The 23,506-nt window shown below is 40.1% G+C and overlaps 1 pseudogene; it reads right to left on the bottom strand.

Annotated features, from left to right (window-relative positions):
- Positions 1-1,763: 1,763 nt before the first annotated feature.
- The window catches only part of LOC129554923 (mitoferrin-2-like), a 56,485-nt pseudogene continuing 34,742 nt past the window's right edge, over positions 1,764-23,506 (bottom strand).

Raw genomic sequence — 23,506 nt, 5'->3', positions numbered from 1 at the left:
TTGGCTCAGATCATGAACTCCTTATTGCCAAATTCAGACTTAAATTGAAGAAAGTAGGGAAAATAACTAGACCATTCAGGTGTGACCTAAATAAAATCCCTTATGGTTATACAGTGGAAGTGAGAAATAGTTTTAAGGAACTAGATCTGATAGACAGAGTCCCTGATGAACTATGGACATGGACGGAGGTTCATGACATTGTAGAGGAGACAGGGATCAAGACCATTCCCATGGAAAAGAAATGCAAAAAAACAAAATGGCTGTCTGAAGAGGCCTTACAAATAGCTGTGAAAAGAAGAGAAGTGAAAAGCAAAGGTGAAAAGGAAAGATATAAGCATATGAATGCAGAGTTCCAAAGAATAGCAAGGAGAGATAAGAAAGCCTTCCTCAGCATTTAACGCAAACAAACAGAGGAAAACCACAGGATGGGAAAGACTAGAGATCTCTTCAAGAAAATTAGAGATACTAAGGGAACATTTCATGGAAAGATGGGCTCAATAAAGGACGAAATGGTATGGACCTAACAGAAGCAGAAAATATTAAGAAGAGGTGGCAAGAATATACAGAAGAACTGTACAAAAAGGATCTTCAAGACACAGATAATCACGATGGTGTGATCACTGACCTAGAGCCAGACATCCTGGAATGTGAAGTCAAGTGGGCCTTGGAAAGCATCACGATGAATACAGCTAGTGGAGGTGATGGAATTTCAGTTGGGCTTTTCAAATCCTAAATGATGATGCTGTGAAACAGCTGTACCCAATATGCCAGCAAATTTAGAAACGTCAGCAGTGGCCACAGGACTGTAAAAGGTCAGTTTTCATTCCAATCCCAAAGAAAGGCAATGCCAAAGAATGCTCAAACTACCGCACAATTGCACTCATCTCAGACGCTAGTAAAGACATGCTCAAAATTCTCCAAGCCAGGCTATAGAAATACATAAACTGTGAGCTTCCAGATGTTCAAGCTGGTTTTAGAAAAGGCAGAGGAACCAGAGATCAAATTGCCAACATCTGCTGGATCAAGGACAAAGCAAGAGAGTTCCAGAAAAACATCTATTTCTACTTTATTGACTATGCCAATGTCTTTGACTATATGGATCACAATAAACTGTGGAAAATTCTGAAGTAGATGGGAATACCAGACCACCTGACTTGCCTCTTGAGAAATCTGTATGCAGTTCAGGAAGCAACAGTGAGAACTGGACATGGAACAACAGACTGGTTCCAAATAGGAAAAGGAGTACGTCAAGGCTGCATATTTTCACCCTGCTTATTTAACTTCTATGCAGAGTACATCATGAGAAATGCTGGGCTGGAAGAAGCAGAAGCTGGAGTCAGAATTGCTGGCAGAAATATCAATAACCTCAGATATGCTGATGATACCACCCTTATGGCAGAAATTGAAGAGGAACAAAAAAGCCTTTTTTTTTTTTTTTTAATTAAAAGGCTTTTTATTAGGAACCAGGGGAATGAGCTGCTTATCCCTCTGTAATAGTCTAGAGCAGGCCATTAGGCCCAGGAAGGAGAGTGTCAGATATGCTATGGTGTGACTCGCTGCACTTGCTTAAGGCCTGGAAGGAAAGGCTGTGGCGACAGAGGGCAGCAGGAACTGGTGTCAGCCAGACACCCAGAGCCTGGGGAGAGCGAGTCCCCTGCCTTCCTTCCTCCACTCGACGCTGGGGTGCGTCCCAAGACAGAGAACATGGCTGGAGTAGGCAGGACATCAGTGCTGGCTGAACCCTGGTTCCATTTGGTGCTGCTTCACTTGCCTGCCTTCCACTCTTCTTGTCTTTTAGTGATCAGGTATTTGAAGAACTCATACACAGACCAAGCGATGGCTGTGGAGGGGATCTGGTAAATGACTCTAGCTTGCACCCCTCGGAAGTAGGCAGTCACCCCACCTACTTGATACACCGTCCTGAAGGCACTATCCATGCCTGTGATATGTCCTGTAAAGTTTGAGTTCAAAGCCAGGGATTCCTGGGTGTTGAGCAGCGTTTTGCAAACGTCCAGTGGGGTTGTGGCAGCAGCAGCTACAGCTCCTGCACAGGCTCCAGAGAGGACATGGGAGCTGGGGTTGTACGGTCTCTGGGGGTTAAAGTGCTCCTGCAGGAATTCATAGGTCATGAAGTGAATGGCTTGGAAGGGAACGAACGTTCATGGTGAGCTAGGTGGTGTAGCTGCGTTAAAAGGTCCCAGGCCCTTCGTTTTGCCACACTGCTCGTACACAGTCTGTCACCCAGTGGTACGGTGAGTTGTACATCTGCATCCTTTGCTTGACCACTTCCACTGGATTCATGGCAGCATCATGAAGTAATGTTGCCACACACCCAGCCGCACCATTGGCAATATGGCTATTGCCCCCAGGGTGGATTACATCACTCGATGTCTTTTTTAACTTTTCATAGCAGGCAAAATAGAGGGTATGGGCAGGCCCTGCGCCTGTTGCTGTGACGTTCAGGCCTCGCATGGGCCTACACAGGCCCTACGTTCTTATAATCCTCCAGAGGGCCTCCAACACATTGTGAAAGCCTGCGACTGGATCCAGCTGTAGGCTCTGCATCCAGGTCTGACATCCAGTTTTACTGCCTTAAAAATCTATATCCAATCTTTCCAAGCTTTGGGTTTTTTTCTTTTTCTGGTCATCTATGATTCTACAGGCTTCCATGGTGGCTCAGCAGTAATAAACCCAACTTGACGCAGTAGACAGGGTACATCAAGCAGTGCTCCAGGATCCCTGCCACAGCGCATGACACCATCTGCGTGGTGACAGTGGCTCCAGCCGGCAGCGCCTCGTAGTCCGGACTCGAGTCCGAATCCTGTCGTACAGGGGGCCTGCAGGCCCCGGCCTCCCCGCCGCTGGCTCGCTGGTCCATGCCCTGCTGCAGCCACCCGTCCAGCAGTGCTGACTCCCTGGGGCTCTGCCCCGGCCCAGCCTCCGGCCCCCCTCTCCAACCCACTACACCACCAACTCCATCCACCCGGGCCAGCTGCAGTGCCCACCCTCACCACAGCTGCCACTGCCGCCGCTGCCCCCCAAACCGTCGCATCTGCCTCAGGCCCAGCCCAGAGAGCCCGGGGCCTCGGGCTTCCACTTGGCCCTGAGGACACGCCCCTCAGTCAGCCATTGGTGGAGCCGCTAAAAAGCCTCTTGAAAGTTGAAAGAGGAGAGTGAAAAAGTTGGCTTAAAGCTCAACATTCAGAAAACTAAGATCATAGCATCTGGTCCCACCACTTCATGGGAAATAAGTGGGGAAACAGTGGAAATATTGGCTGATTTTATTTTTCTGGGCTCCAAAATCACTGCAGATTGCGATGGCAACCATGAAATTAAAAGATACTTACTCCTGGGAAGGAAAGTTATGACCAACCTAGACAGCATATTAAAAAGCAGAGGCATTACTTTGCCAACAAAGGTCCGTCTAGTCAAGGCTATGGTTTTTCCATTGGTCATGTATCGATGTGCGAATTGAACTGTGAAGAAAGCTGAGCATTGAAGAATTGATGCTTTTGAACGGTGGTTTGGAGAAGATTTTTGAGAGTCCCTTTGACTGCAAAGAGATCCAACCAGTCCATCCTTAAGGAGATCAATCCTGGGTGTTCATTGTATGGACTGATGCTAAAGCTGAAACTCCAATACTTTGGCCATCTCATGCAAAGAGTTGACTCATTGGAAAAAACCCTGATGCTGGGAGGGATTGTGGGCAGCAGAAGAAGGGGACTGCAGAGGATAAGATGGCTGGATGGCATCACCGACTCGATGGACATGAGTTTCTTTAAACTCCGGGAGTTGGTGATGGACAGGGAGGCCTGGTGTGCTGCGATTCACAGGGTCACAAAGAGTCGGACACGACTGAGAGACTGAATTGAACTAAACCGAACAAGGAAAGATACTGAGCATCTTTTTAGGTGCTTATTATTCATCTGTATCTCTTCTTTGGAAAGTTGTCTGTCAAGGTCTTCTGCCACTTTTTGATTGGATGGTTTGTTTTTCTGTACTGTGTGGCATGAACTGCTAGTGTACTTTTGAGCTTAATCCTTTGTCAGTTATTTCACTTACTTTACATATTGTTTATGCTTCCAAGTCACTGATTGTTTCTTCCATAAGGCTTATTCTGCATATCCTATATAATCTCTATATACTGCAATACAATTTTTATTTCAGAGATGATATTTTTATCTCTAGAAATCTGCATACACTATAAATCATATGGCTACCCAGAAAGTTTAATGAATAAATTAGAATGCATTTTTAGCGTCTCACCAACTGTTTTCTGTGTATTAAGAATAGTCATTATTACAAAATCCTAGTGGTCATTTAATCCTCAGAAACTTTACCAGTTAATCTTGGCTATCACTCCTCACAGAACAATGGAAAAATCTATGAAGATTTTTAGATTGAAGGCTCACTTCAAATATTTTTGAGTGAATGCAAAAACATAGATATTTGCACACGTACTCAAAGCAAAATAATCATTGTGTATGCACAAACAAATTCACATATATTATAAATATTATTATTATTATGGCCCAGTATGGCATGCTTTAAGATAGTTTTTTAAAAATGTTGTATTGCCTTGGTTTTGAGGCCCTGAACCAGCACACCCAGTCAATTCCTTTTCTTGAGAAACCATTATGTCCACATTCTCCAGTACTCTCACACTCCAGGTCACTATGTGCCAGCCCTAATCACATCAGGGCAAGGGACCCTACACCAGGAAGAACCCCTGTGCACTCAAGCCTACTGAGGTTATTCGAATTTCACAATCCTAAGTTTATTTCCTCTGTTTTACACTTTCCTTCTTATCAAAGTACAATAAAATTGCTTTTACACATTTTCTTTTCCTTTACCTTGTGACTGGCCTCAAAAACTTGAGTCAAGTTTTTAATGCAAAGAAATAGAGGAAAACAAAAGAATGGGAAAGACTAGAGAGCACTTCAAGAAAATTAGAGATAGCAAGGGAACATTTCATGCAAAGATGGGCTCAATAAAGGACAGAAATGGTATGGACCTAACAGAAGCAGAAGATAGTAAGAAGAGGTGGCAAGAACACAGAAGAACTATGCAAAAAAGATCTTCATGACCCAGATAATCATGATGGTGTTATCACTCACCTAGAGCCAGACATCCTGGAATGTGAAGTCCAGTGGGCCTTGGGAAGAATCACTATGAACAAAGCTGGTGGAGATGATGGAATTCCAGTTGAGCTATTTCAAATCCTAAATGATGATGCTGTGAAAGTGCTGCACTCAGTATGTCAGCAAATTTGGAAAACTCAGCAGTGGCCACAGGACTGGAAAAGGTCAGTTTTCATTCCAATCCCAGAGAAAGGCAATGACAAAGAATGCTTAAACTACTGCACAATTGCATTCATCTCACATGCTATTAAAGTAATGCTCAAAATTCTCCAAACTAGACTTCAACAATAAATAAACTGTGAACTTCCAGATGTTCAAGCTGGTTTTAGAAAAGGCAGAGGAACCAGAGATCACATTGCCAACATTCACTGGATCATCGATAAAGCAACAGAATTCCAGAAGAAAAAAAAATCTATTTCTGCTTTATTGACTATGCCAAAGACTTTGACTGTGTGGATCACAAAAAATTGTGGAAAATTCTGAAAGAGATGGGAATACCAGAACACCTGACCTGCTTCTTGAGAAACCTGTATGCAGGTCAGGAAGCAATAGTTAGAACTCGAAATGGAACAACAGACTGGTTCCAAGTAGGAAGAGAAGTACCTCAAGGCTGTATATTGTCACCGTGCTTATTTAACTTATATGCAGAGTACATCATGAGAAACTCTGGGCTGGAAGAAGCAGAGGCTGGAATCAAGATTGCTGGGAGAGATATCAATAACCTCAGATATGCCGATGACCCTACCCTTATGGCAGAAAGTGAAGATAAACTAAAAAATCTCTTGATGAAAGTGAAAGAGGAGAGTAAAAAAGTTGGCTTAAAACTCAACATTTAGAAAACCAAGATCATGGCATCCAGTCCCATCACTGCATGGAAAATAGATGGGGAAACAGTGGAAACATTGGCTGATTTTATTTTTCTGGGCTCCAAAATCACTGCAGATAGTGATTGCAGCCATGAAATTAAAAGACACTCCTTGGAAGGGACGTTATGACCAACCTAGACAGCATAGTAAAACGCAGAGACATTGCTCTGTCAACAAATGCCCATCTAGTCAAGGCTATGGTGGCTTTGTATAGATATGAGAGTTGGACTTTTCCAGTGACCATGTATGGATGTGAGAGTTGGACTGTAAAGATGCTCAGCACAGAAGAATTGATGCTTTTGAACTGTGATGTTGGAGAAGACTCAGAATCACCTGGACTGCAAGGAGATCCAGCCAATCTATCCTAAGGGAAATTGGTCTTGGGTGTTCATTGGAAGGACTGATGTTAAAGCTGAAACTCCAGTAGTTTGGCCACCTGATGCGAAGAGCTGATTCATTTGTAAAGACCCTGATGTTGGGAAAGATTGAAGGCAGGAGAAGGGGATCACAGAGGATGAGATGGTTAGATGGCATCACCGACTCAATGGACATAAGTTTAGGTGGACTCCAGGAGTTGGTGATTGACAGAGAGGCCTGGTGTGCTGCCTTTCATGGAGTCACAAAGAGTCACACATGACTGAGCTACTGAACTGAACATAGGCCCCTGTGTTCCCCCTTCCTCAGCATGTTGTCCTATGTTCTCTCCAGGACACTGTGAGCATAATGAAATTTTAGAGCTCTTTCCAGTTTCTCCCTCTTGATCTGCATCAGGCCTCACCACACCTCACCCAGGGTAACATGATTAAAGAATGTACCAGATGTTTTCATTGTCCCAGGTCTTGAATCATTATAGCCAGTTGAATATTCACATTTTCAAACATTGAAAGTATAATTTTATTTATATTTTTATTTTTTCTTTTTATTTATTTATTCATTTATTCATGACTGAGTGGCTTTACTTTCAACATGCAAAAAAAAATTAATGTTTTTTTTTTTAATTTATTTATTTTAATTGGAGGCTAATTACATTATTGCATTGGTTTTGCCACACATTGACATGAATCTGCCCTGGGTGTACATGTGTTCCCCATCCTGAACCCCCCTCCCATGGCCCGCCCCATCCCATCCCTCTGGTTCATCCCAGTACACCAGTTCCGAGCATCCTATATCATGCATCGAACCTGGACTGGCGATTCGTTTCACATATGATAATATACATGTTTCTGAAAGCATAATTTTAATCAAACTATACAAAACATTTTAAAAATTGTACTTTTTTTTAAATTCCTACATTTTTCTCTTTGTGTTAAAAATAAAAGCATTTATAATGAATTTTGGCCATACATCTCCTCTATTTAAAGGAAAAGAATGTTTTCAGAACTTCTGAGGAACACATGTCAGTATAAAATCAATCAAGCATACAGCCTAACTTATTAAGTTGAAAGGGATTGAGTCAAGTTTTTTAAGTAGACAAGATTTACATAAAAAATGAGAGACTTAGAAAATTTTGGAAGAAAGAGATAGTGAATATAAAGGAAGAATAATTGTAAAGAAAGTAACATCTAGCATTCAGAATTTAGGAAAAGCAAAAATTGCAAAAATCACTTCTGATAAACTCAACTCTCTGTAACACCGAAGTGACTAACTTGCACAGGATTTTCATTTATTTGAAAAAAAAAATTAATGATGTGTGCTTGTCAATGATACAGCAGATGTGATAATTTCTGTTTATTTTGTACCTTTTCAATATTGTAGGAATATCTTTCATTGGCAGTTTCACGTTTGAGACCCTGCTTTCAGAGATTCTGAAGGGATAGTTTAGAGGCCGCCTGAGATATCTCAAAGAAAGATTATTTAAGTAGGATTGTTTGAAACGAATCGCCAGTCCAGGTTCAATGCATGATTCAGGATGCTTGTGGCTTGTGCACTGGGATGAACCAGAGGGATGGTATGGGGAAGGAGGTGGGAGGGGGGTTCAAGAGGGGGAACACATGTACACCTGGGGCAGATTCATGTCAATGTATGGCAAAACTAATACAATATTGTAAAGTAATTAGCCTCCAATTAAAATAAATAAACTAAAATAATAATAATAATTTGTATTTCTGAGTATTGCAACCCAGTTTCTTTGTCTATTATACTGTAATCAGATATTTAACCATGTCTTTTAAGCCTTTTGTCACTTATAGATATTTTTGTACTCTGATTATGTTACATAAAATGCTTCATCAACAAGGAGATTCATAGGAAATCTATGGAAGCAGTCACAACAGGTTCACACCAAGATAATGGCTATGTGAGGACTCCAGCCCATACTAACTTAAAACAAGGAGCTGTCCTGTTCCTGGGGCCTGTAGATCAGGCATCTAGAGACTTTTTACTCCCTGAGAGGCAGTTTTGACACCCTTACTCAACCTTGAAACTGTTATAGAAGATAGATAATCACTCCATTGCTTCCCATAAGAATATGGGAGTAAAATCTCTGACTGGGGAATGAAACAAGAGGGAAGGGTGCAGGGCACTAACTTTAAAAGAATGACATAGCCCGGGAGGACATGATATAATCTGACTAGAACCAAATAGGTCCAAGATGGCTGAAGATTGGACCTCAGATCTTGAGCCTCAGTATTAGCTCATCATAACACATCAGAAAGCTATATGACACATCCACCAGCACCAGGACAATTCTGAGGCCAACAATTAAAGGGTAAAAATTGAGTAGTGGCCCAATTCCTGGAAACTCCTCTTTCTCTGAAAGAGTTGGAATAATCCTCCCACTCGTTATCCTGTGAAATTACCCAACCTGTAAAAACTAACCATATCATATTTTCAGGTCAATCTCACCTTGGACTTCAAGGAAATCAAACCAATCAATCGTAAAGAAAATCAGTCCTGAATATTTACTGAAAGGACTGGTGCTGAAGCTGAAACTCCAATACAATGGCCACCTGATGTGAAGAGCTGACTCACTGGAAAAGACCCTGATGCTGAGAAAGATTGAAGGCAAACAGAGAAGGGGCAGTAGACGATGAGCTGGTTAGATAGCATCACTGGCTCAATGGACATGAGTTTGAGCAAACTCCAGGAGATAGTGAAGGACAGAGAACCCTAGCACGCTGTAACTTATGAGGTCACAAAGAGTAGGACATGCTTAGCAACTGTACAACTCCTCTTCTGAGATGGATCACACTCTGTTTATGGAGTGAGTTTTTCTCTAAATAAATCCACTTCTTACTTATCAAAAAAGAAAAAAAATATAGATAGGATTTATATCAGAAAATGAGGAACTTACAGAATTTTGGGAGGACAGAAGTCGTGAAGATAAAGAAAGAATAAAGGTAAAGAAAGCAATATTCAGGAATTTACCAAGAGTAAAAATTGCAGAAATCACTACTGATAACATGAACTGTCTGTAGCAGTAAAGTGGCTAATTTGCCACAGGATACTCAAAGTTACTTGCATTTTTTTTTAATGATGTGTGTTTATTGATGCTACAGCAGAAATAATTGTTTCTGCTTATCGTGTACTTTTCAAAATATTGTAGGGAATACGTTTTATTGGTAATTTCACATTTAAGAGCCTATACCAGGGTTTCTGAACTATGTCAGTTTTTAATATCCAATTCCTTTGATACAGAGAACTAAATGGCTAAAAGATAGTCTGAAACATCCATCCTTTATTATCAAACATCCTTCACAGTATTTTATTAATATCTAATTTAAAAAAGCAATGTTAACTAGAGTGTTTTTCTTTATAAAAGGATGAAATTATACCTTGTACTAACTAAGATGCATTCAGCTTCTTCCTGGAATAGAAGAGATCAAAGCACAATCAATCACTGTTTCTGTCTTAGTATGCTGTTTCATTTACTCATTTTTCAGTGAAAATCTTCCTTTGATTTACTAGAAAATTCATTATTTTGGCTTTCATTAGCACATCTTATAGAGAAAGAAATGGCAACCCACTCCAGTATTCTTGCATAGAGTCCTGTGGACTGAGGAGCCTGGTGTGCTGCTGTCCATAGGGTTACATAGAGTCGGACACGACTGAGTTGAGTTAGCATGCACGCATGCATTGGAGAAGGAAATGGCAACCAACTCCAGCTTAGCTGCTGCTAAGTCACTTCAGTCGTGTCCGACTCTGTGTGACCCCATAAACGGCAGCCCACCAGGTTCCCCCGTCCCTGGGATTCTCCAGGCAAGAACACTGGAGTGGGTTGCCATTGCCTTCTCCCTTATGTAACATAGTAAGGGGCAAAGAAGGAGGATACTAAGGTTTACTATGTACAAAAATATACAGAAAATGTACTTAGTTACTATAGATCTTGTTTGAATTGTTAATGAGGACTTGATCGTTATTAATAATTGCTTTCATTTATTATTCAACTTCTCAGCTGATTTGGTTCATTATTGTAAGACATGATTAAAAATCTCCTTGCTGGTGGATCTGAGTCATCAAGGTCTGGCTGGTTTTGTAATAGTCTTTCATTAATCCCCACCTCCATTACTTCCACAGTATTAGCTGTGGAAATATGAATATGCACACTCTTTGAATTTCAGAATCCATCCCCCTTATGAAACAGTATCAATACTTTCACTTGACCATCAGGTTTAATTCTCTATGGCACAACATTTTGCCATGTATTTCAATGGTATAATGAAATAAAACTGAATGATGATCACAGTCATATTCCAGTTTAATAGAATTTTTTTTTCATCTTGGTAGAAATAAACCTATGTTGACAACTAGTGTGCATTAATTGACAGAGTTAAGAATGGGAGAAAAAATGTTCGCAGTTGTGTTATTGGACAACAACACAAAGAACTTGTCAAATTTCACTCTAATTTTTGAACCTGTGTAATTTGAAGACTGGCATCTTATATCGGTTGCTGTTCAAAACATAATAACTTATCTTCAAAGATAGCACTGCAAACTTTCCAGTAATTGCTTCCCTGATGGTTCTGTCAGCAAGACTTTGATATTCTGTGACACCATTCTAACAGGTTAGATATTTCTCTGTGATTTGGAATATAGTAATATTAGTGGCTTCTATTGGTATACTCATATTGTCTCAGTTTGGGATAGTAAAATATGTTCTTTGGTCAAAATCAAGGGAGCATTTTATATCATGAGAGTGAATAAATCATTTTGTAAGAAACACATTTTGGTGTCTGCCAGGATTATGTCTGGCAGTCCAAGAAAGGCAAATTTACATGCAAAATAATTATCAGTTTTACTGACAAATTGCTCTCAGATCCATTTCACAAGGGAAATAGTGTAACTGACTTTGCCACCAGGTGACTTAAAAAAAGAATCCTGCTGAATGTTGCCATACTGGAGGTTAATCACTAATCTCCAAGGTTGCCATGTTGGTACTCAGCAGTAACAATTACCAGATATGCTTAATTGAAAGGAAATTCTATTGCTAAGCCAATGCTTGTAATTTAGGCAAACTTGACCACATTTTTCCCATGCCTGTTGAACATATATATTGAATAAGTTCAACTAAAAAATTATACCTACTGATATCCATATCAGGCCATTTTGTCCATTAAATTACTGAGAAATCTGTTACTGGTGACCTTTTGCTAGAACCACATGAGACATAATCATCCTTAAATCTCTATTCTGAGAGTTCCATCCATATACCACATTCACAGATCCATTTATCCTCAAGATTTTTAATTTTCTAGACCCTGTGCAATCATCCAAACTAATATTACTTTCCAAGATTATGAGCCCTGAATTCTGACTACTTCTGAGTTACATACATAAAGTACTTGAACAATGGCCTCCTGAGAGAATTTACCTTGCCCAGTGTTCTTCAAACCATAAGTCTTACTCCATTGAATGAGACTGTTGTATATTTCTACTTTACTGTACTGTCATATATTTGCAACTTTTTCCAATATATGTTAATTGAGTTGTATTTTTGATTCCTCAGTTTTCTACTTACAGAACATTTTCAATTCTGAAATTCATGAGAATACCAGACCACCTGACCTGCCTCTTGAGAAACCTGTAAGGAAGTAAGGAAGCAACAGTTAGAACTGGTCATGGAAGAACAGACTGGTTCCAAATAGGAAAAGGAGTACATCAAGGATGTATATTGTCACTCTGTTTATTTAACTTATATGCAGAGTACATCATGAGAAATGCAAGGCTGGAAGAAGCACCAGCTGGAATCAAGATTGCCAGGAGAAATATCAATAACCTCAGATGTGCAGATGACACTACCCTTATGGCAGAAAGTGAAGAGGAACTCAAAAGCCTCTTGACGAAAGTGAAAGAGGAGAGTCAAAAGGTTGGCTTGAAGCTCAACATTCAGAAAACGAAGATCATGGCATCTGGTCACATCACTTCATGGGAAATAGATGGGGAAACAGTGGAAACAGTGTCAGACTTTATTTTTTGGCAATCCAAAATCACTGCAGATTTTGAATGCAGCCATGAAATTAAAAGACGCTTACTCCTTGGCTGGAAGAAACACAAGCTGGAATCAAGATTGCTGGGAGAAATATCAATAACCTCAGATATGCAGATGACACCACCCTTATGGCAGAAAGTGAAGAGGAACTCAAAAGCCTCTTGATGAAAGTGAAAGAGGAGAGTGAAAAGGTTGGCTTGAAGCTCAACATTCAGAAAACAAAGATCATGGCATCTGATCCTATCACTTCATGGGAAATAGATGGAAAAACAGTGGAAACAGTGTCAGACTTTATTTTTTTGGGCTCCAAAATCACTGCAGATGCTGATTGCAGCCATGAAATTAAAAGACGCTTGCTCCTTGGAAGGAAAGTTATGACCAACCTTGATAGTATATTAAAAAGCAGAGACTTTACTTTGCCAACCAAGGTCCGTCTAGTCAAGGCAATGGTTTTTCCCGTGGTCATGTATGGATGTGAGAGTTGGACTGTGAAGAAAGCTGATCGCCGAAGAATCGATGCTTTTGAACTGTGGTGTTGGAGAAGACTCTTGAGAGTCCCTTATACTGCAAGGAGATCCAACCAGTCCATTCTAGAGGAGATCAATCCTGGATGTTCATTGGAAGGACTGATGCTAAAGCTGAAACTGCAATACTTTGGCCACCTCATGCGACGAGTTGGCTCACTGGAAAAGACTCTGATGCTGGGAAATGTTGGGGGCGGGAGGAGAAGGGGACGACGGAAAATGAGATGGCTGGATAGCATCACCTACTCTGTGGACATGAGTTTGAGTATACTCCGGGAGTTGGTGATGGACAGGGAAGCCTGGCGTGCTGTAGTTCATGGGGTCGCGGAGTGTTGGACACGACTGAGCGACTGAACTGAACTGAACTGAACTCCTTGGAAGGAAAGTTATGACAAACCTAGATAGCGTATTAAAAAGCAGAGACTTTGTCAACCAAGGTCCGTCTAGTCAAGGCTATGGTTTTTCCAGTGGTTATGTATGGATGTGAGAGTTGGACTGTGAAGAAAGCTTATCGCCAAAGAATTGATGCTTTTGAACTGTGGTGCTGGAGAAGACTCTTGAGAGGTCCTTGGACTTCAAGGAGGTCCAACCAGTCCATTCTAGAGGAGATCAATCCTGGGTGTTCATTGGAAGGACTGATGTTAAAGCTGAAACTCCAATACTTTGGCACCTCATGGGAAGAGTTGACTCACTGGAAAAGAGTCTGATGCTGGGAGGGATTGGGGGTGGGAGGAGACGGGAACAACAGAGAATGAGATGGCTGGATGGCATCACCAACTCGATGGACATGAGTTTGAGTGAACTCTGGGAGTTGGTGATGGACAGGGAGCCCTGGCGTGCTGTGATTCACGGGGTCACAAAGAGTCGGACACGACTGAGCGACTGAATTGAACTGAACTGATAAGAGTGTATTGAAGGAATGGTGGGTCAACGTACTCTAAGTAGATGCCATTTACTTTGATACAAATTACTATCACATTAGAAAAATTTTGACTCTACCTCCTATATACAACTTCCACTTAAAGATACAGTGTTGTAGCACAGATTTATGGTTTGGTGGGTCTGATTATTTATTCCATGTTGGACAGCCCAAGTTACACACTCACTTAATGGTCAAACTCTTAGCCCTTAGAGGGCTTCCCAGTGATGCCAGTGGGAAAAATTCCTCTTGCCAATGCAGGAGACATATGAGATGTGGTTTCAGTCCCTAGGTTAGGAAGATCCACTGGAGGAGGAAATGGCAACCCCCTCCAGTATTCTTGCCTGGGGAATCCCATGGACAGAGGAGCCTGGCGGGCTACAGTCAGTAGGGTTGCAAAGAGTTTGACATAACTGAGCATCTGAGTACTTAGTCCCTGATAGGCCCAAAAGCTAAATGAGTCCTGTTTCACAAAGAGAAGATATTTTGTTTGATTTTTATAGAAGAGGGTATGACTTTGCTTTGCACTGGCAGAATAAACACTGTGTTTCTCTAAATGGGGATTACCAGAAAATTTCTAGAGCATTGAATATACTCAATACATTTAGAACACTATTTAAAAAGCTGGGCCATAAATACCATGAGACAAACCAGTTTTCTCTACAAGTTAGAACTGTTGCAAATCCTTTTCTTGCTCTTGAAACCATTTTATTTTATTTATTTTTTATTGGAGGCTAATTATTTTACCTGCAACCTTATAAATTATTCAGTAGATCAAAGCATCACAGACATAGGAAGTACACATTTTCACCACAATCTGTTCAGAAATTGGATCATTATGTCTATTTTCTTTTATTGTAGTAAAATCTATCTAACAAAATTTTCCTTGTTAAATGTACAATTCATTGGCATCAGTTACACTCATAATGTTATGCAATTATCACTACTTTTTCTAAATCTTTTTCATCACCTCAGACATTCTACACCACTTAAACAATAACTCTCCTTTCCTTTCTTTCTTATACTGCAGATAACCACTATTAAAACTTTTTGTTTGTGTGAATTTACCTATTTCAGATATTTCATAAAAGTAGAATTATACAGTAACTGACCTTTTGTGTTTTCTTTATAATGTTTTCAAGATCCATCCATGTTCCATCATGTTTCAGAACTTCATTTTTGTGGCTGAATAGTGTTCTTTAATACATATGCACATACAAGTATGTGTATGTCCACATATTGTTTATTGATTCATTTACTGATGTATACTTGGATTTTGTCCACCTTTTGGCTATTGTGAACAATGTTGCAGCGAAGACTGGCATATCAATATCAAGTTCCTCCTTTCCATTTTTTGGGGTATATGCCTAAATTAGGAGTGGAATTTCTAGGTCATATGGTAATTATATTTAACTAATTGAAGCCCTGTAGACTTTGCTACATTGGCTGCACCATGCTACATACCCAACTGAAATGCACAGAAGTTCTAATTTATCTACTAGTATATCCTTCCCAAAACTTATCATTTACCATTTTTTAAATTACATCCATCTTCCTATGTGTGAAATTATATATCATCACTGTATTGTTACTTACATTTCCCTAATGACTAATGATATTGAATACTTTTAATATTTTTGTAGGCCATTTGCAATATTATTTAGAGAAATAGCTATTCAAGTGCATTGCTCACTTTTTAGTGGATTTTTTTGTCTTTTTTGTTTCAGAGTTGTAAGAGTTCTTCTTTTATTAGGAATGTTAAACCCTGTCAGATAAAGGATATACAAATACTTTCTCCCATTCTGTATGTTATCTTTAAACTTTCTTGATAATGCTTTTGATGTACAAAAATTTAATTTTGATGAATTTTCTTTCTTCTTTTTGTTGCTGTTTTCTTTTGTTTTAGATTTTGATGTTATATCTAAGAATCCATTAACAAACCAAAGGTCATGAAGATTTACCCTTATTTTTCCTTCTAAGAAATTGTTGACCCATTTGGATAATTTCTTTATGGTATGGGGTATGGGTTCACCTTCACTCTTAGGCATGTGGAAATTCAGTTGTCCCTGCACTTTGTCGAAGAGACTATTTTTTTCCTATAAATAACCTTGGTTCAGGTCACTTCTGTTAAGCTGAGTCACTCAGTTGTGTGCAATTCTTTTTGACCCCATAGATTGCAGCACGACAGGCTTCTCTGGCCATCACCAACTTCCAGAGGTTTCTCAAAGACATGTCCACTGAGTTGGTAATGCCATCCAACCATCTCATTCTCTGTAGTCCCCTACTTCTCCCGCCATCAATCTTTCCCAACATCAGGATATTTTCAAATGAGTCAGTTCTTTGCATAAGGTGGCCAAACTATTGAAGTTTCAGCTTCAACATCAGGCCTTTGAATGAATATTGAGGATTGATTTCCTTGAGGATGGACTGGTTGGATCTCCTTGCTGTTCAAGGGACTCTCAAGAGTCTTCTCCAATACCACAGTTCAAAAGCATCAATTCTTCAGTGCTGTTTTCTTTATAGTCCAACTCTCCTGTCCATACATGACTGACTACTGGAAAAACCATAGCCTTGACTAGATGGACCTTTGTTGGCAAAGTAATGTATCTGCTTTTTAATATGCTGTCTTAGTTCAATTCAGTTCAATTCAGTCGCTCAGTCATGTCTGACTCTTTGCTACCACATGAATCACAGCACGCCAGGCCTCCCTGTTCATCACCAACTCCCGGAGTTCACTCAAACTCATGTCCATCGAGTCAGTGATGCCATCCAGCCATCTCATTCTCTGTCGTCCCCTTCTCCTCCTGCCCCCAATCCCTCCCAGCATCAGAGTCTTTTCCAGTGAGTCAACTCTTTGCATGAGGTGGTCAAAGTATTGGAGTTTCAGCTTTAACATCAGTCCTTCCAGTGAACACCCAGGACTGATCTTCTTTAGAATGCACTGGTTGGAACTCCCTGCAGTCCAAGGGACTCTCAAGAGTCTTCTCCAGCACCACAGTTCAAAAGCATCAATTCTTCGGTGATCAGCTTTCTTCAAAGTCCAGCTCTCACATCCATACATAACCACGGGAAAAACCATAGTCATGACTAGACAGAACTTTGTTGGAAAAGTAATGTCTCTGCTTTTAATATACTATCTAGGTTGGTACTAACTATCCTTCCAAGGAGTAAGCGTCTTTTAATTTCATGGCTGCATTCAAAATCTGCAATGATTTTGGATTGCCAAAAAATAAATTCTGACACTGTTTCCACTGTTTCCCCATCTATTTCCCATGAAGTGATGGGACCAGATGCCATGATCTTTGTTTTCTGAATGTTGAGCTTCAAGCCAACCTTTTCACTCTCCTCTTTCACTTTCATCAAGAGGCTTTTGAGTTCCTCTTCACTTTCTGCCATAAGGGTGGTGTCATCTGCATATCTGAGGTTATTGATATTTCTCCTGGCAATCTTGATTCCAGCTTGTGCTTCTTCCAGCCCAGTGTTCCTCATGATGTTCTCTGCATATAAGTTAAGTAAGCAAGGTGACAATATACAACCGTGAGGTACTCCTTTTCCTATTTGGAACCAGTCTGTTGTTCCATGTCCAGTTCTAACTGTTGCTTCCTGACCTGCATACAGTTTTCTCAGATGCGAGAGATGCCAGCTCTGGTGGCGCAGACGTGAGAGACACCGGCTCTGGGGCAACCAACCACACGCAGAAGCGTGGCCGAGAGGAGCTACCCCACATCAAAGGTAAGTTACGGTAGCTGTGCTTTGCTGGAGCATTTGTGAAGAGATATTCCACGCCCAAGGTAAGAGAAACCCAAATTAGATGATAGGTATTGCGAGGGGTCATCAGAGGGCAGACACACTGAAATCATAATCACAGAAAATTAGTTGATCTGATCACATGGACCACAGCCCTGTCTAACTCAATGAAACTAAGCCATGCTGTGTGGGGCCACCCATGATGGCTGAGTCATGGTGGAAAGGTCTGACAGAATATGGTCCACTGGAGAAGGGAATGGCAAACCACTTCAGTATACTTGCCTTGAGAACCCCATGAACAGTATCAATATGCTGTCTAAGTTGGTCATAACTTTCCTTCCCAGGAGTAAACATCTTTTATTTTCATGTCTGCAATCACCATCTGCAGTGATTTTGGAGCCCCCGAAAATAAAGTCTTCCACTATTTTCGCTGTTTCCCCATCTATTTGACATGAAGTGATGGGACCAGATGCCGTGATCTTTGTTTTCTTAATGTTGAGCTTTAAGGCAACTTTTTCACTCTCCTCTTTCATCAAGAGGTTCTTTAGTCCTTTTTTTATATATTTTAAACATATATTTATTTTAATTGGAGAAGATTCATTTCACATATGATAATATACATGTTTCAATGCCATTCTCCAAAATCATCCCACCCTCACCCTTTCCCACAGAGTCCAAAAGACTGTTCTATACATCTGTGTCTCTTTTGCTGTCTCGTATACAGGGTCTTTAGTTCTTCTTTGCTTTCTGCCACAAGGGTGGTGTCATCTGCATATCTGAGGTTATTGATATTTCTCCTGGAAATCTTGATTCCAGCTTGTACTTCATCCAGCCCAGCGTTTCTCATGATGTACTCTGCATAGAAGTTAAATTAGCAGGGTGACAATATAGTCTTGAAATACTCCTTTCCCTATTTGGAACCAGTCTATTGTCCCATATCCAGTTCTAACTGTTGCTTGCTGACCTGCATACAGGTCATGAGGAAGGTCAGGTGGTCTGGAACCTCATCTCTTTCAGAATTTTCCACAGTTTGTGATGGTCCACAGAGTCAAATGCTTTGTTTTGATTTCATTGAGGAAATAAAGCAGAACTAGATGCTTTTCTGGAACTGTCTTGTTTTTTCAATGATCCAGTGAATGTTGGCAATTTTATCTCTGGCTCCTCTGCATTTTCTAAAACCAGTTTGCACATATGGAAGTTCACAGTTCACGTATTGTTGCAGTCTGGCTTGGAGAATTTTGAGCATTACTTTACTGGTGTGAGAAACCTGTATGCAGGTCAGAAAGCAACAGTCAGAACTGTACATGGAACAACAGACTGGTTCCAAATAGGAAAAGGAGTACATCAAGGCTGTATATTGTCACCTTGCTTATTTAACTTATATGCAGAGTACATCATGAGGCATGCTGGGCTGGAAGAAGCACAAGCTGGAATCAAGATTGCTGGGAGAAATATCAATAACCTCAGATATGCAGATGACACCATCCTTATGGCGGAAAGTGAAGAGGAACTCAATAGCCTCTTGACGAAAGTGAAAGAGGAAAGTGAAAAGGTTGGCTTGAAGCTCAACATTCAGAAAACAAAGATCATGGCATCTGGTCCCATCACTTCATGGGAAATAGATGGGGAAACAGTGGAAACAGTGTCAGACTTTATTTTGGGGGGCTCCAAAATCACTGCAGATGCTGATTGTAGCCATGAAATTAAAAGACGCTTACTCCTTGGAAGGAAAGTTATGACCAACCTTGATAGTATATTAAAAAGCAGAGACATTACTTTGACAACCAAGGTCCGTCTAGTCAAGGCTATGGGTTTTCCTGTGGTCATGTATGGATGTGAGAGTTGGACTGTGAAGAAAGCTGATCGCCGAAGAATAGATGCTTTTGAACTCTGGTGCTGGAGAAGACTCTTGAGAGTCCCTTGGACTGCAAGGAGATCCAACCAGTCCATTCTAAAGGAGATCAATCCTGGGTGTTCATTGGAAGGACTGATGCTAAAGCTGAAACTGCAATACTTTGGCACCTCATGAGACGAGTTGACTCACTGGAAAAGACTCTGATGCTGGGAAAGTTTGGGGGCAGGAGGAGAAGGGGATGACAGAGAATGAGATGGCTGGATGGCATCACCGACTCTGTGGACATGAGTTTGAGTGAACTCCAGGAGTTGGTGATAGACAGGGAGGCCTGGTGTGCTGTGATTCATGGGGTCACGGAGAATCGGACACGACTGAGTGACTGAACTGAACTGAACTGAATTGAAAATGAATACAGTTGTGAGGTAGTTTGAACATTCTTTGGCATTGCCTTTCTTTGGGATGGGAATGAAAACTGACATTTTCCAGTCCTGTGGCCACTGCTGCATTTTCCAAATTTGCTGGCATATTGAGTGCAACACTTTCACAGCATCATATTTTAGGATTTGAAATAGTTCAGCTGGAATTCCATCACTTCCGCTAGCTTTGTTAATAGTGATTCTTCCTAAGGCGTATTTGACTTCACATTCCAGGATGTCTGGCTCTAGGTGAGTGAAACACCATCATGATTATCTCAGTTGTGAAGATCTTTTATGCATAGTTCCTTTGTGTCTTCTTGCCACCTCTCCTTAATATCTTCTGCTTCTATTTCTTTCCTTTACTGAGCCCATCTTTGCATGAAATTTTCCCTTGGTGTCTCTAATTTTCCTGAAGTCTCTACCATTCTATTGTTTTCCTCTATTTCTTTGCATTGATCCCTGTGGAAGGCTTTCTTGTCTCTTCTTGTTATTCTTTGGAACTATGTATTCATTTGGGTATACCTTTCCTTTTCTCCTTTGCCTTTCACTTCTCTTCTTTTCTCAGCTATTTTAAGGCCTCCTCAGACAACAATTTTGCCTTTATGCATTTCTTTTTCTTGGGGCTCTTCTTGATCATTGCCTTCTGTACAACATCACAAATCTCTGCCCACAGTTTTTCAGGCACTCTGTCTATCAGATCTAGTCCCTTGAACCTTTCTCACTTCCAGTGTATAACCATAAGGGATTTGACTTAGGTCATACTTGAATGGTCTGGTGGATTTCCCTACTTTCTTCAATTTAAGTCTGAATTTGGCAATGAGTTTCTTTGTTATTGTTACTTTTTTAAAAAAATATTTATTTTAATTGGAGGTTAATTACTTTACATTATTGTACTGGTTTTGCCATACATTGACATGAATCTGCCCCGGGTGTACATGTGTTCCCCATCTTGAACTTCCCTCCCACCTACCTCCCAATATGACTATATTGGGTAATACAATTTAGTCACCTCAGTTTTCTTTGAGCTACTACTTGCATGGAATTTCTTTTTCCATCCATCTACTTTCAATCTATTTGTGTGTTTAGATATAAAGTGAGGCTCTTGTAGACAGTATGCCATTGAATCGTGTTTAATATACCATTCGCTAAATGTTTTATCTTGATTGTGGTTCAATCCATTTACATTTTAAACAAATAGTCATAAGGAAAATTTTCTGTCATATTGATATTTGTTTGCTTTACATACTACACTTTTTTTGTGTGTGTGGCTCTTTCAGCCTCCACTACTGCCTTATTCTGTGTTCAGTTGATTTTTTATAGTGAATTGTTCAAGTTCTCTTCTCATTTCCTTATGCATACATTTCTAAGATATTTTCTTTGGAAATACTATCGGAATTACACAATATGATATACTAATTCTAATATACTTTAGAATATTCTAAATTCTAATATACTTTAGGTTCCCTAAAAATGAATGAGTTCCGTTTGAGAGCACCTGGTTTCTCAGTTTATAAAGAATCTGTCTGCAATGCAAGCAGCTGCCTGCCATGTGGATTCGATTCCTGGGTCAAGAAGATCCCCTGGAGATGGAAATGGCAACCCAGTCCAGTATTCTTGCCTGGGAAATCCCATGATCAGAGGAGCCTGGTAGGCTACATTCCATGGAGTTGCAAGAGTCGGACACAACTTAGTGACTAAACCAACAACATCAGTATGATAATCTCTAGGTCCATCCATGTTGCTACAAATGGCAATATTTCATTCATTTTTTACGTTTGGGTAATAATTCATTGTATATATGTATACATCCATATATACCATATCGTCTTTGCCTTTTTTTTTTAATTTTAAATTAAAGTGGAGTATAACCTCTTAACAATGTTGTGATAGTTTCAAGTGCTCTCAGATAATAATTTCAGTTTCCTTATAATTGAAGCTTGATGATTCTTTATTCTATCTGCTTAAATCTACTATTGAATCTCATTGGGGGATTTTTCATTCAGTTGCTATGCTTCAGAACCCTAGAATTTCTGTTTGCTTCCTTTTAACATCTATATTTCTTTACTTTTATTTTGTCCATACATCATTTTTTCCTGATTTCCTTTAGTTCTTTGTCCATGGTTTACTTTAGTTCTTGAGCATATATAAGACAGTTGTTTTAAAGTAATTAGTTACCACAATGTCTGGGTTTCCTCAGGGACAGTTTCTGTCAATTATTTGCTTACTTTGACTAGTGAGCACCTTTCTCTTTCTTTATATAACATGGGTTTGGGTCGGTTTTGAAAACTGGACAATACATATTATAATGTGTTAAATCTGGAAATCAGATTGTCCCCCTTCTCCAGAGTTTGGTATTTTTAATAGCTATAATCCATTTTCTTAGTACTTTTACAACATATTTATTAAAAGTCTATATTCTTTGTCATGTGAGTCACTGAAGTTTCTGTTCCTTCAGTTTATATGCATCTAGTGTTTTACACGGAGAAGGCAATGACAAGCCACTCCAGCACTCTTGCCTAGAAAATCCCATGGACAGAGGAGCCTGGTAGGCTGCAGTTCATGGGGTCGCTCCTAGTCGGACACGACTGAGCGACTTCACTTTCACTTTTCACTTTCACACATTGGAGAAGGAAATGGTAACCCACTCCAGTGTTCTTGCCTGGAGAATCCCACGGATGGCGGAGCCTGGTAGGCTGCCATCTATGGGGTCGCACAGAGTTGGTCTTGTTGTTTTCTTGGATCAGTTCTGTGACCAGGTATTCCAGTATTTATTCAGTCCATTACAACTCAGATATGCTTGCTCCCATTTCCACTGAATCTAGAGATTAATCAGAGATACAAATTTAGCATCCTCCTGGGGTTTCACTGAGCATGTGTCCTGCCATGGATTTATGAGTGATATTCCCAATTATACATGGGCACTTTTGAATATCTGAATTTCTCAAAGAAACTGTCCCCAGCTTTCCTTCCATGTATTTAAGTTGTTAATTGTATGTCTCCACCTTTTTCTTTTCTTTTACTCTGACTCTGACTGATAATTTTTTCATTTGTCTAAATTAAGCACAAAAGTTAGAAGTACCTTACATTAGTTCTTCAGGTATGCTCCAAAGTGTAGAAGACAGAAACAAAATATTTCATAAATAAGTTCTCAAATCCTCCTCCAGAATCAGAGATTAGGTTTCCGCAATGGTAACAGGAAATTCCATTATTAAGATCACCACCCAGTCAGAGAGAGTGTAGGTCAGATGCGACTAAAAATGGAACAAGTACATTCCTGTCATTTTTAAGTTGCGTTTTTCTTGGTTCAGCACTTTCTTGTTTACTTTAAAGCTTTGTTTTATAGAGTTATGATAGGTTTGATTCTGGAAGTATCTGCCTCTTTTTTAAAAAAATATAATTTTTTTATATTGAAGGGTAATTGCTTTCGAGAATTTTGTTGTTGTCTTTCAAATCTCAACATAAATCAGCCATAAGTATACATATATCCCCTCCTTTCTGAACCTTCTTCCCATCTCCCTCCACATCCCACCCATCTATATTGACACAGAGTCACTCTTTGAGTTTCCTAAGCCATACAGCAAATTCCCATCAGCCATCAATTTTACACATGG

Source organism: Moschus berezovskii, chromosome 14 (genome assembly GCF_049115385.1).
Source record: "Moschus berezovskii isolate FMDL1 chromosome 14, NW_MosBer_1.0, whole genome shotgun sequence".
Lineage (NCBI taxonomy): Eukaryota > Metazoa > Chordata > Mammalia > Artiodactyla > Moschidae > Moschus > Moschus berezovskii.
Note: the sequence above shows the minus strand (reverse complement) of the source record. Positions and strands in the feature narration are given on the sequence as shown.